We start from the raw sequence: 11,922 nt of genomic DNA on the forward strand, positions 1-11,922 counted from the left end.
AAGACATGAAGGATGCAAGGGTAGTGATTCATTTTTTCTTTTTTAATATATTTTTATTGATTTCAGAGTGGGAGGGAGGGAGGGAGAGAGAGAGAGAGAGAGAGAGAGAGAGAGAGAGAGAGAGAGAAACATCGATGATGAGAGAGAATCATCGATCGGCTGCCTCCTGCACACCCCCTACTGGGGATGGAGCCTGCGACCTAGGCATATGTCCTTGGCCAAAATCGAACCTGGGACCCTTCAGTCTGCAGGCTGACGCTCTATCCACTGAGCCAAACCAGCTAGGGCAAGGGTGGTGATTCTTACCATATGCTCATAAATTCACCGTTTGGGCTGGTGTAGAAAACATGGATCTTAGAGAATGTGGATTATTGTAAACTTAATCAGATGGTGACTGCAATTGCAGCTGCTATTTTTTTTTAATTAAAAAATGTTTAATTAAATGTTAAATAAAACCACTGCCACAGTGGTTTTATTTTGTCACTGACAAAAGGCACAACACTGTGATTGTGTCACTACTTTATTTGGTGTAAATATCACCTAACTATGCATTAAAAATATATGTTTACATTTAAGAAATGTAACATTAAAGAAGTCCTCTGGATACTAAATCCTCAATATATTTCCCAGTTTTGTTTCATACATAAATAACTTAATCTACAATGTCATAAATAAAACTATTAACTCTCATGGCCTAAAAGTATACACAAATTTTGGAGCTTGACAACAGTGTCTTATGATTTTATAAATAACAACATGCAGTTACTATTTATTATTATCAAATAAATGACTCATCATCACACATTCTTAATGTCTCCCAACCAGGTCCAATAATAGACCTTCCAGTGCACTTGGTAAAGATACCATGCATTTATTTATTTTATTTTTTTTAAATATATTTTATTGATTTTTTACAGACAGGAAGAGAGAGGGATAGAGAGTCAGAAACATTGACGAGAGAGAAACATTGATCAGCTGCCTCCTGCACACTCCCCACTGGGGATGTGCCTGCAACCAAGGTACATGCCCTTGACCAGAATCGAACCTGGGACCCTTCAGTCCCCAGGTCGACGGTCTATCCAGTGAGCCAAACTGGCTAGGGCGATACCATGCATTTAAAAATTCAAAATAGTCTAGATGTTTAAAATGGTACAGAAGGTGCCATTTAAATATTACTAAACCTTACTAAAATCACTTCAGTTTGTCTGAAGAATAAAAAATGCTGCTAAAAAGTAAATGTTTGCACTATCATTTAAATGGAAGCTAACAACATCTCAAATAAAACAGATTACGTTTGTATTAGTATTGGTGAAAATATTCCATTGAGACTTTGTTATAGAAACAGAATCAATACTATTTTAAATGTTCTTATATTTATTTTGAACCAAATTTTTATTAGTTAAAAGTTTCAGGGTAAAAATAATGACACAAAGATAATCTTAGACATTATGGAACATTTCATTATTTGGTTCTTCTTTAATGACTGGAAATCTTTACTCCTTCATAAAATAGTAACACATTTGTTGAATGACATCTGTTTAGTGCTTAAATAACCACTAGTTAGCTACTGAGTTATTAGATAAACTCTCAAGATATATTAGATAAGCACTTAAATTATTTTTATGTGATAAAAATGAAAATAATTAGGCATTATTTTTTCGGCTGTCATTTATAGAGTATAAAACTTAGAAAAACATTATTAGTATGCTCAAACTTAAATGATTCAAATGACAAATAATACTAAGTACTATCATTACTTTTGAAATCTGAGTTCATAAAAATTTAATTTTTCTATCAATTCAAAATTGACCTGGTTCACACTATTTACTGCCAGACAAACTTTATCTTTAAAAAACTATTCCTTGTTAACGAAGGTTTTTTATGCTCTTGTAAGAGACAAGATTCTGGCATACGTAATGAATCTAAATAAAAACTCACAAATGGTGGTTGAAATTCTGTCAACTCTGAGCCCAATGCAATATAAATCCAGTCATTTTGCATAAACGGTTCAAAATTAAAGTTTATAATGGAAACGTCAACACGTCACAACTAGTACATCACCACTGATGGGTTCCACTGTGCTGCAGCCAAACAGCAGATGTGCACAGCGACAGACAGACTGCTGAGAAAATTGGAGCTCTCGAGCTGCACATAGGAATGCATAACCATGAGCACTGCAGTGCCAAAGCATTAGCGCCTCTTAAAAAAGGAAGACGTGACGTAAACACGTCTGATAGTCCTCTCCGAAGGCTGCTTTTCATTCATCTGTAAAGCTGTGGTTTCATCGTTCTTTCAAAAAGGGAATTGTTGCTACACTGCTGGGGGCAGTAATTCCATGGGTCCTCTTGCTGAGCTCAACAGCTCATCAGTTCTCCAGAAAGGCGGCTTGTCATATTTCCGCAGCCTCGGGACCTTAATAACCGGCAGTAATGCTTCTGGATTAATTAATTCCTGCTCACAAAGCCATGCACAGTCTCCATATCCAAGCCAGGGTTCCACGTTCTTGAGACCTTGGGCAGAACGTTCATGGTCTGCCTCACCGCACTCAGATTCCGCGCAGCCACTACTGGTTTAGGTGTGGTTGAATTCCTTGGACAAATAACCCACCCCCCGGTACCTGGTTTGTAGCTGAATTAACTACCAACATACATTTCCAACTCGTTTTACTTGTTCATAGATTACTCTAGCTAAATACTGTATTCTTTGAGTAGCTCGAAATACTTAATTACTTCGCTCTTTAAATAACGAGGAGCAGGCCAGATTTTGAATTCTCTGTCTGTACTTGGATAAAAAGCTCAGTTCTTTCACACTGAAACTGTGATTTACTTGGCAAGCAGCAACCTCTCAAGGACTCACAGAAGGCACGACTTCATAACTAGGTATTCAAAAATCTTCCCAGCTTCTCCAGCTCTTATAATTATCCCCTGCCCTGAACTCCATACCACATACAGCCTGCACCTCAGAATTTATCACGGTGAATGATCTGCTTCGTGGTGTGCACAATCATTTCTTACATTTTAGGTCTACAAGTCCTGCTGATGACTGCTTCTAAACGTTTCACGCATTGATTTCTTCACCCCTGTCTTAAGCCTCACCTCTGACTTTCTTTTTTCTCTTTGAAATCTTTATTGTTCAAAGTATTACATATATCCCCTTTTTACCCCCATTGACCCCTTCTAGCCCACCCTCACCCGCTGCCCCAGACCTTCACCACCCTATTGTCTTTGTTCAGGGTTATGCATCTATGCACACAAGTTCTTTAGTTGATCTCTTCCCACCCACGCCTTCCCTCTGAGATTCTGATTTTCTGCACTGCTACCAAAGTGAGTTTCATGAAACTTGCAAATTGGTCTCCTTAACTGAATTTCATCCGTGACCTTCAGCAATGAAATCCAAACTCCTTAGAAGTGCGACTCTTTCAAACTGTTGTCTGCTAGTTCTCTCTCCTCAAACCTCTCTGCTCCCACCTCACACCCAGGGCTCCATCAATACCAAATTATTTGCTCCTTCTCGTGCATGCTTCACATTTTCGCTGTATTGATCTGTAACCACCTAACTTGAAAAGAAGATAATTATTTTTAGTACTCAGAAATTGGAGGCTTACTGGTGTCCCCCCTCCCTTCCTTCTAACAGATTAAAGATCTTTGGCACCTTTTAATTGTTTCAAATGCTTCTTACACATTCAGATAATTATACTTCAGAAAACAACAATAAATTTGAAAATTAAAGGTGAATTTTAAGTGTATTAGTTGATTTTTTAATTGTAAAAACTTACTAAGCTTTTCTTAAAGGGGGAGGGTATTCATGATTCTGAGTTCCATCCATCGTCTTTGTGGTGTTCAATGAACAATTTATCACAGTAGAGATAAAGGTTATTTCAGAAGCATTCCTGAATCTTAAACAGCACAGAAACTTGTTTGACTAACTGCCTTTGACAATGAAATGATAAGAAACTAAAGTGGTTGGGTAGCAATGGGAAGGAAAAGAAAGGAATGGTTATGAAAAGCCTCTGAAACAGCGGTTCTCAACCTGTGGGTTGCGACCCCTTTGGTGGTCGAATGACCCTTTCACAGGGGTCGCCTAAGACCATCCTGCATATCAGATATTTACATGACGATTCATAACAGTAGCAACATTACAGTTATGAAGTAGCAACAAAAATAATTTTATGGTTGGGTGACAACGTGAGGAACTGTATTTAAAGGGCCAGAAGGTTGAGAACCACTGCTATGAAAGAAGTCCAGATATTTGAAAGAGACGTTGGGTACCTAGAAAGATAAATCCAGTGTTAGTTACTCCACAGTTTGAGGTGCCACCCTCCCTTCCTCATTTCCACCTGTGCTCTTCTTCCTTCTTGGGTCAGATAGAGAAGTGAATTTTATTGCCCCATAGGGAAATAACCAGTTTTGTATCTAATTTAGCAATCTTATTTCAGCATTTCTTCCCTAACAGACTAAAATTTCCGTTGTTCACATGCTTCTGCAAGCAGCGGAGATATCTCGTCCTCCTGCTGGTTCTTTCATTAATGGGTTGAGTAAAACTTTGACATGTGCTAAAAAGTAATTTTGTCTGAGTATTTTGTATTATGGTGTCTAACTGTTGGTAAACCCAATCTGTAAGTATAATCACATTTGGAAGACCTGTTTGGTGTAAGCCAAGCTTTTGTTTATGAAGCAGAATCCATGGGTCATAAACATACCAAGGTGTTTGGCTGCTGCTGGGCTCCTACAGCTCACTGAATGACAGAAAGAAATTGCAAGCTATTGTCACCCTCCCCCCGCCCCTCCTGATCACCATGAGTGACGTCATTATTCTTCAATGCGAGCGCTGTGGAGGCAGGCAGGGAGCTTTCCAGTGGTTCTCTAACACAGGTAATTTTCTGAAGTCCTATTTCTTTCAGAGCGGCATTGTCCAATATGGTGGCCACTTAACCACATGTGGCTACTAAAATTTCATGAATTAAAATGAAATAAGCCCGAGCTGGTTTGGCTCAGTGGATAGAGTGTCAGTCTGTGGACTGAAGGGTTCTGGGTTCGATTCCAGTCAAGTGCACTTACTGGTTGTGGCTTGATTCCCTGCCCTGATAAGGGCACATGCGGGAGGCAACCAATCGATGTGTCTCTCTCACATCGGTGTTTCTGTCTCTCCTCCTCGTTTCCACTCTCTCTAAATATAAATGGAAAAATATCCTTGGGTGAGGATTAACAAAAAAAAAAAAGAAGAAGAAGATTTAAAATTCAGTTTCTCAGTTGGACCAGTAGCATGCAAGTGCTTGGCAGCCACATGTAGCTTTGGCTACCATTTTGGAGAGTGCAGATATGGAACATTTACATCGTTGCAAAAAGTTCTATTGGACGGTGCTGGTATAGGAAATTTCACCCTTAAGTGAAAAGGTACAATAAAGCAGGCTGTCCCAGTCCCAGGCGCACTTCTCCGGAATTCTGGCTTGAGGGATGACATATGTAAAAAGGCATCGCTATTCTACACCATGCCATGATGTGCTTTTCACATCCTCCCTCCTTTGGTAAGTGCTAGCCTTTCCAGGGGCACGGATTCATGAATGCAATTTGTCAGCTGCAGCATGAGCTCTGCATGTGCACCGGAACCACTTCATGTGAGCTGAGGCACTTTGAAGGGAAAATGTGCTATAACCTAGCAAATGGGATGGGGCTTCCTACTGATATGATTGTGCTTCTTACATTTATTCTACTTATTTTCTAGACATACACTGACACTGGAATGTACAGGTTTTTGTGGTCTGTGGGAAATAGCCCCAGAATAACTTAGGTGAAAGGAAAATAATGCGGACCTTTGGGTGTTCCTTCAAGATGGTAAGTCATGATGAAACATTAGCCAGAATTCGAGGAAATACGCAGAAGCCATAGTGAACTGGCAGCACTCAAACCTCTGCAGCCTAACCCTCCTAGCATATGGCTCTATATGGCACCATTGGTAGCTTTGGGGAGTTGCCCTTTTAGATTACAAACTGCCTGGGGAATGACCATGTTTACTTTGTGAGACATTTAGCACCTGATAAATGGCACTCAATTAACATAACCTAATATAAAGTAGAGAATTATAACAGTTGTTGCAGTTTCAGAACGATGAGGAGACTTGCTGCCACTCAGGGCCTCCTACTTGAGGTGGAAGGGATGCTGGTGATGACCATAGCCTAGGCTTTGGCTTCAGGTTTGCAGGTCCAGAGACTGAATTTTGATAGGGAGGCCAGAGTTGATCAGGAGCTCAGTGCCCAAGGTCGTAAGACAGTGATCAAGTCCCTTTGGTTCCTATATAATGGAGGACATTTCTTTCCAGAGACTAAACTTTAACAAAGGGTTCTGTAGAAACCATAGAATAAAATGCAAATGATGTCCCCTGGATTTGTGTCATGCGGCAGCCTGGGAATCCTAGCACAGATAATTGAAGAGTTTTGAGGTCGATATTTTTTACTCTGTGATAAGAATGGACAAAACAACAGATCACATCTCTCTGGTGATTGGCTTGTCAAAGTCTTCTCGGTGCTTCCCTCTTCGAGAATGTGGCCAGTGCTTGTTCTTAGCTTTTTCCTTTTCTAGGCTCCCCTAGACTGTTCACTTTCTAGCATATGATTTTTGCTCAGATGTAGTTCACCTCAGCCCCAAGCAGGGACACTTTTAAAAACCATAACATGCTTTGCCCTGTTGTTGTAAATAATCAAGATTGGACTCAAGTGGATGTAGATGTAGAAATATGAATACGTTTTGAACTATCTACCCCTACTTTCCATTTAACTCCCCAAATCATCTTTATCCAAGATTAAAAGGGCTTAATCAGTGCAAGAAATGTTTTTTTCTTAGATGTTCTATTAAAGTTACACTTAACATCACTGCTTTCTATTGTGAAGGGCAGTGGAAAATAAAACGTGGGTACTGATATTGTTGAAATCAGATTGCCTGGGGCTCTTAGGTAACTTAACCGCTCTGTATTGCCCGGCTGTAAAATGAGAATAACAGTGGTGCCTTTTTATAGGGTTATTGCAAGGACTGACTTGAAAGAACTATGGCATGTAAGTTGCTTAGAACAGTTCTTGGCAGGGACAACACACTTGGCAGATGTGAGCTTTTCTCCTCCCTCTCCCTGTCTTCATCCTCACTCTCCATCCTCTCTCAAAGTTTTGATTAACTATTTTAGTATAAAATTATTTTTACTATGAAGTACACAACGATGGCTCTGAAACATGTGAACACTGCATCGTGTTGTAATTGAATAAGTGTATTCTCAAATTTTTTCCTTTCTGTCTTTGTTCTCCTATTAGTGTTTGGTTACCATAACTACCTGCATGTTTAATGCCTCACTCCAAATTATACCCCACTTCCACCCTAATCCCAGCAAGATCTTGTTACCTGATGTGTAAGCTCACAATGACTGGCTCTTTAACAGATGCATGGGATTTTTCTATACTAAGCAGCTAATCAAAACATCTAAGCCGAGACTGACTGGCTCCGGCCACCAAACAGTCTTTTGTGATGCCTCCTCCTATGATTATAAGGCACAGTGCTTAGGGAAAGCAGACTCATTTTAATAAAATTACAGGCACAGCATAACTAGCAAAGTAAATCTGCTGGGAAAAATAATTGTGCTCCGAAGCATACGTGATTTAGGACAATGCTGCATAGAAATATGTCATTACTCCCTTCCACTACTATGGATAATTGAGTTGATTGCTACTTAAAACACAGTGAACTTTCTGCATCTAAAAACAGAAATTCGTAGTTTGTTATTCCCTACTTTCCTTGCTTAGAGAACTAAAAATCAGCCATCCCAAGTCCCGAACCAGTGAAAGCCTCAACTGGCAAAACAGTGGGGTCTCAAACCTAATGAAATGGGAGGAATCAATTATCTTTTTGTTTTAAAATTTTTTAATATATATATTTTATTTTAATCCTCACCCCAGGACATGCTTAGAGAATGGAGCAGAGATAGAAAAAGAGAGAAACACAGATCTGAGAGAAAAACACCGATTGGTTCCCTTCCTTACATTTCCCAACTGGGGATTGAACCCACAACCCAGGTATGTGCCCTGACCAGGAACCGAACTGGCAACCTTTTGGTGCACAGGATGACGCTCAACCAACTGAGCCATTCTGGCCGGGCAGATCAATTATCTTGACTCCTTGCCACACAACATATCAGTGTTTCTATTGAATGGGGAGTGCAAGTCAAATGCTTTCAAGAGCTGGGAGACACTAACAGGGGCAGAGGATATGGCTGCCTCCATGAAAAACCACACTGCTATCAAAATCAAGGAAGTTTAAGCAATTCTGCTCTGGTTAGGGCAGGTGTTACTATCCAAATGATTCAGGCCAAGGGGAGCATGGGGTTTTGTAGTAATCTGGTAGCAATCAGAATCATATAGGTTGGGAGGTCCTTTCAAAATAGTGCGAGAGATAACAAAAGCAGGGCCTCGCCCCAGGAAAGAAGCTGTCAGGTAGGGGAGATCCCAAAGCTCCCTTCCAACTGAGCTGGGGCGCAGGACCAGGTTTCAGCCTTACAATCCAGCCCCAGTTATACCCCAATGGAGGGAAAACTGGAGACAGGAGCGGACTAGTCATGTAGATAGACCACACAGAGTGGGATGTGAACGGAGAGCATCCACTGGGCTAGATTCAACCACAACCACCAGATGCTCTGTGAAACAGCGGTCACCTGATTCCTTAGTACACAAAGTGCTTCCAATATCCTCTTTTTATTTATTTAGCCTCACCTGAGGGTATTTTTAAAAAATATTTAGTATTTTGCCAAACCGGTTTGGCTCAGTGGATAGAGCGTCGGCCTGCAGACTGAAAGGTCCCAGGTTCGATTCCGGTCAAGGGCATGTACCTTGGTTGCGGGCACATCCCCAGTGGGAGGTGTGCAGGAGGCAGCTGGTCGATGTTTCTCTCTCATCGATGTTTCTAACTCTCTATCCCTCTCCCTTCCTCTCTGTAAAAAATCAATAAAATATATTTAAAAAAAAATTTAGTATTGAAAGTATTACATATGTCACCTTCTCCCCTCCCCCCATTGACTCCTTCTAGCCAGCCCCAGGCTTTCACTACCCTATTGTCTGTGTCCATGGTTTATGCATATACACATACAAATTCTTTGGTTGATCTTTTCCCACCCACCCATCCACCCACCTGCACCTTCCCTCTGAGATTCATCAGTCTGTTCTATGCTTCTATGTCTCTGGATCTATTTTGTTCATCAGTTTAAATTAGGTCATTAGATTCCACATATGAGTGAGATCCTGTGATACTTGTCTTTCTCTGACTGGCTTATTTCACTTAGCATGATACTCTCCAGGTCCCTCCATGCTGTCTCAAAGGGTAAGAGATCCATTGTTTTTACTGCTGCTTAGGATTCCATAGTGTAAATGTACCACAGCTTTTTTTATCCATTCATCTGCTGATGGGCACTTGGGCAGCTTCCAGATCTTAGCTATTATAAATTATGCTGCTATGAACATAGGAGTGAATACATTCTTTCTGATTGGTGTTTCAGGTTTCTTAGGACATAGTCCCAGAAGTGTGACCACTGGGTCAAATGGCAGTTCCATTTTTAATTTTTTCCCCCACATTGTTTTCCACAGTGGCTGCACCAGTTTGCATTCCCACCAGCAGTGTACTATTGTTCCCTTTTCTCCACATCCTTTCCAGCACTTGTCATTTGTTGATTTGTTGATCATAGCCATTTGACGTGTGTGGGGTGATACCTCATTGCCATTTTAATTTGCAACTCTTTGATGATCAGTGACTTTGGGCATTTTTTCATGTCTCTTGGACATCTCTATGTCCACTTTGGAGAAATGTCTATTTGGGTCCTTTGCCCCTTTTGAAATTGGATTGTTTGTTTTCCTTTTGTTAAGTTGTATGAGTTCCTATACATTTAGGATACTAACCCTTTATCAGATGTATCATTGCCAAATATGTTCTTTCATACAGTGTGTTCCCTTTTCATTTTCTTGATGGTTTCTTTTGCTGTGTAGAAGCTTTTAATTTTGATGCAGTCCCATTTATTTATTTTCTCCTTATTTTCCCTTGCCCTAGGAGATGTATCAGTAAACATATTGCTACAAGAGATGTCTGAGGGTTTGCTGCTTATGGTTTCTTCTAGGATTTTTATGGTTTCACATCTTACATTTAAGTCTTTTATCCATTTTGAGTTTATTCTTGTGTATTAAGTAAGTTGGTGGTCTAGTTTAATTTTTTTTTTTGCATGCATCTATCCAATTTTCCCCACACCATTTGTTGAAGAGACTATCTTGACTCCATTGTATGTTTTTGCCTCCTTTCTCAAATATTGAGTATAATGGCTTGGGTCAATTTCTGGGGTCTCTGTTCTGTTCCATTGATCTATATGCCCTTTTGTGCCAGTACCAGGATGTCTTGATTACAGTGGCTTTGTAGTATAACTTGATATCTGGTATTGTGATCTCTCCAAGTTTGTTCTTTTTTCTCAAAATTGCTGCAGCTATTCATGGTCTTGTTTGGTTGCATATAAATTTTTGGACTATTTGTTTTAGATCTTTGAAATATGCCATTGGTATTTTAATATGAATTGCATCAAATCTGTAGATTGCTTTGGACAGTATGGAGATTTTAATAAAGTTGATTCTACCAATCCATGAACATGGTATATTCTTCCACTTGTTTATATATTCCTCTATCTCATTTTTTTTTAAAAGTTATTTATTTATTTTTTATTGTCTAAAGTTTTACATATGTCTTCTTTTTCCCAATTGACCTCCCCCCCACCCTAGCCATTCCCACCCCGGGGATGCCACCACCACACCAGTGTCTGTGTCCATTGGTTATGCTAATATGCCTGCATACAAGTCCCTTGGTTGCTCTCTAACCACCCCCTCCCCTACCATTTGTCTATAAATCAATTCTTCATCAAATTATGTTGATCATTATACCCCACATATGAGTGAGATCATGTGATATTTATCTTTCTCTGCAACAAACTTGAACCAGCTACCTGCAGGCTCTTTATTACAATACCCCTCATTTAATTAAACCATGGATTTCTATCAGGTGTGGCCACATGCAAACTCGTCAAAACAACTTGCTGTTCCCCCATTTTTCTTGTCAACCTGTCTAGTTCCACTCCCTGACCCCAACATTTTTTTGTTGGTATTTTTATTGGTATTGCATTATATTTAGAAATTGATTTATGGGCAATTGTTTTGTTTTTTTTTTATGATGTTGAGCCTTCTTCAAGCACATGGTATATGTCTTCATTTGTTCTAGTCTTTTTGCCTTGAGTAGGATTTAAAAGTTTTTGTCATATAATTTTGCATATTGTGTTATAATTGTCATTTATTTTTGTTTGCCTCATAATAATTGATGCAAGGGGGCAACAGATATTTTTCTGAAACCCCCCCAAAACCTGAAAAAGATTTTTAATATCATTTGAGTTATGATAAAAATCAGTCAGTGTAGTTAGTGGATTAAATATTCCAAAGTCAACTAGTAAATTAAAATCCACTTTTCTATAACAAAAATGAGTACATTCTTATTTTATATATCAAACAAACAAAGATTACATGTTCAAGGTTAAGATTGCCATAGATTAGTGAGGCAGAAACTCCTGAGAAAGTTTTTCGTAAACACAAATTCAATTTTACAAAACCTGGAAAAAAAAAGTATATTTACCTAATCTGGATTTATCTTTATATTTTAATATCTTTAAGGTATCTACTTTCTAATTATTCTCCATCCTTCTTTACCTTTACGATTATAAATATAATCTCAAAGCCCTTGGTCAATATTTCAGAATGCCTTCGTAATGCAACTTAAAGTTTGGGAGACACGAACATTAAACCACGAATACTACACAAATAAATAGGTAATGCACACTGTAATGAAAAATGCTGGATGAATAAGTGTGAGCAAATAA

Source organism: Myotis nattereri (genome assembly GCF_964212035.1).
Source record: "Myotis nattereri genome assembly, chromosome: 9".
NCBI lineage: Eukaryota > Metazoa > Chordata > Mammalia > Chiroptera > Vespertilionidae > Myotis > Myotis nattereri.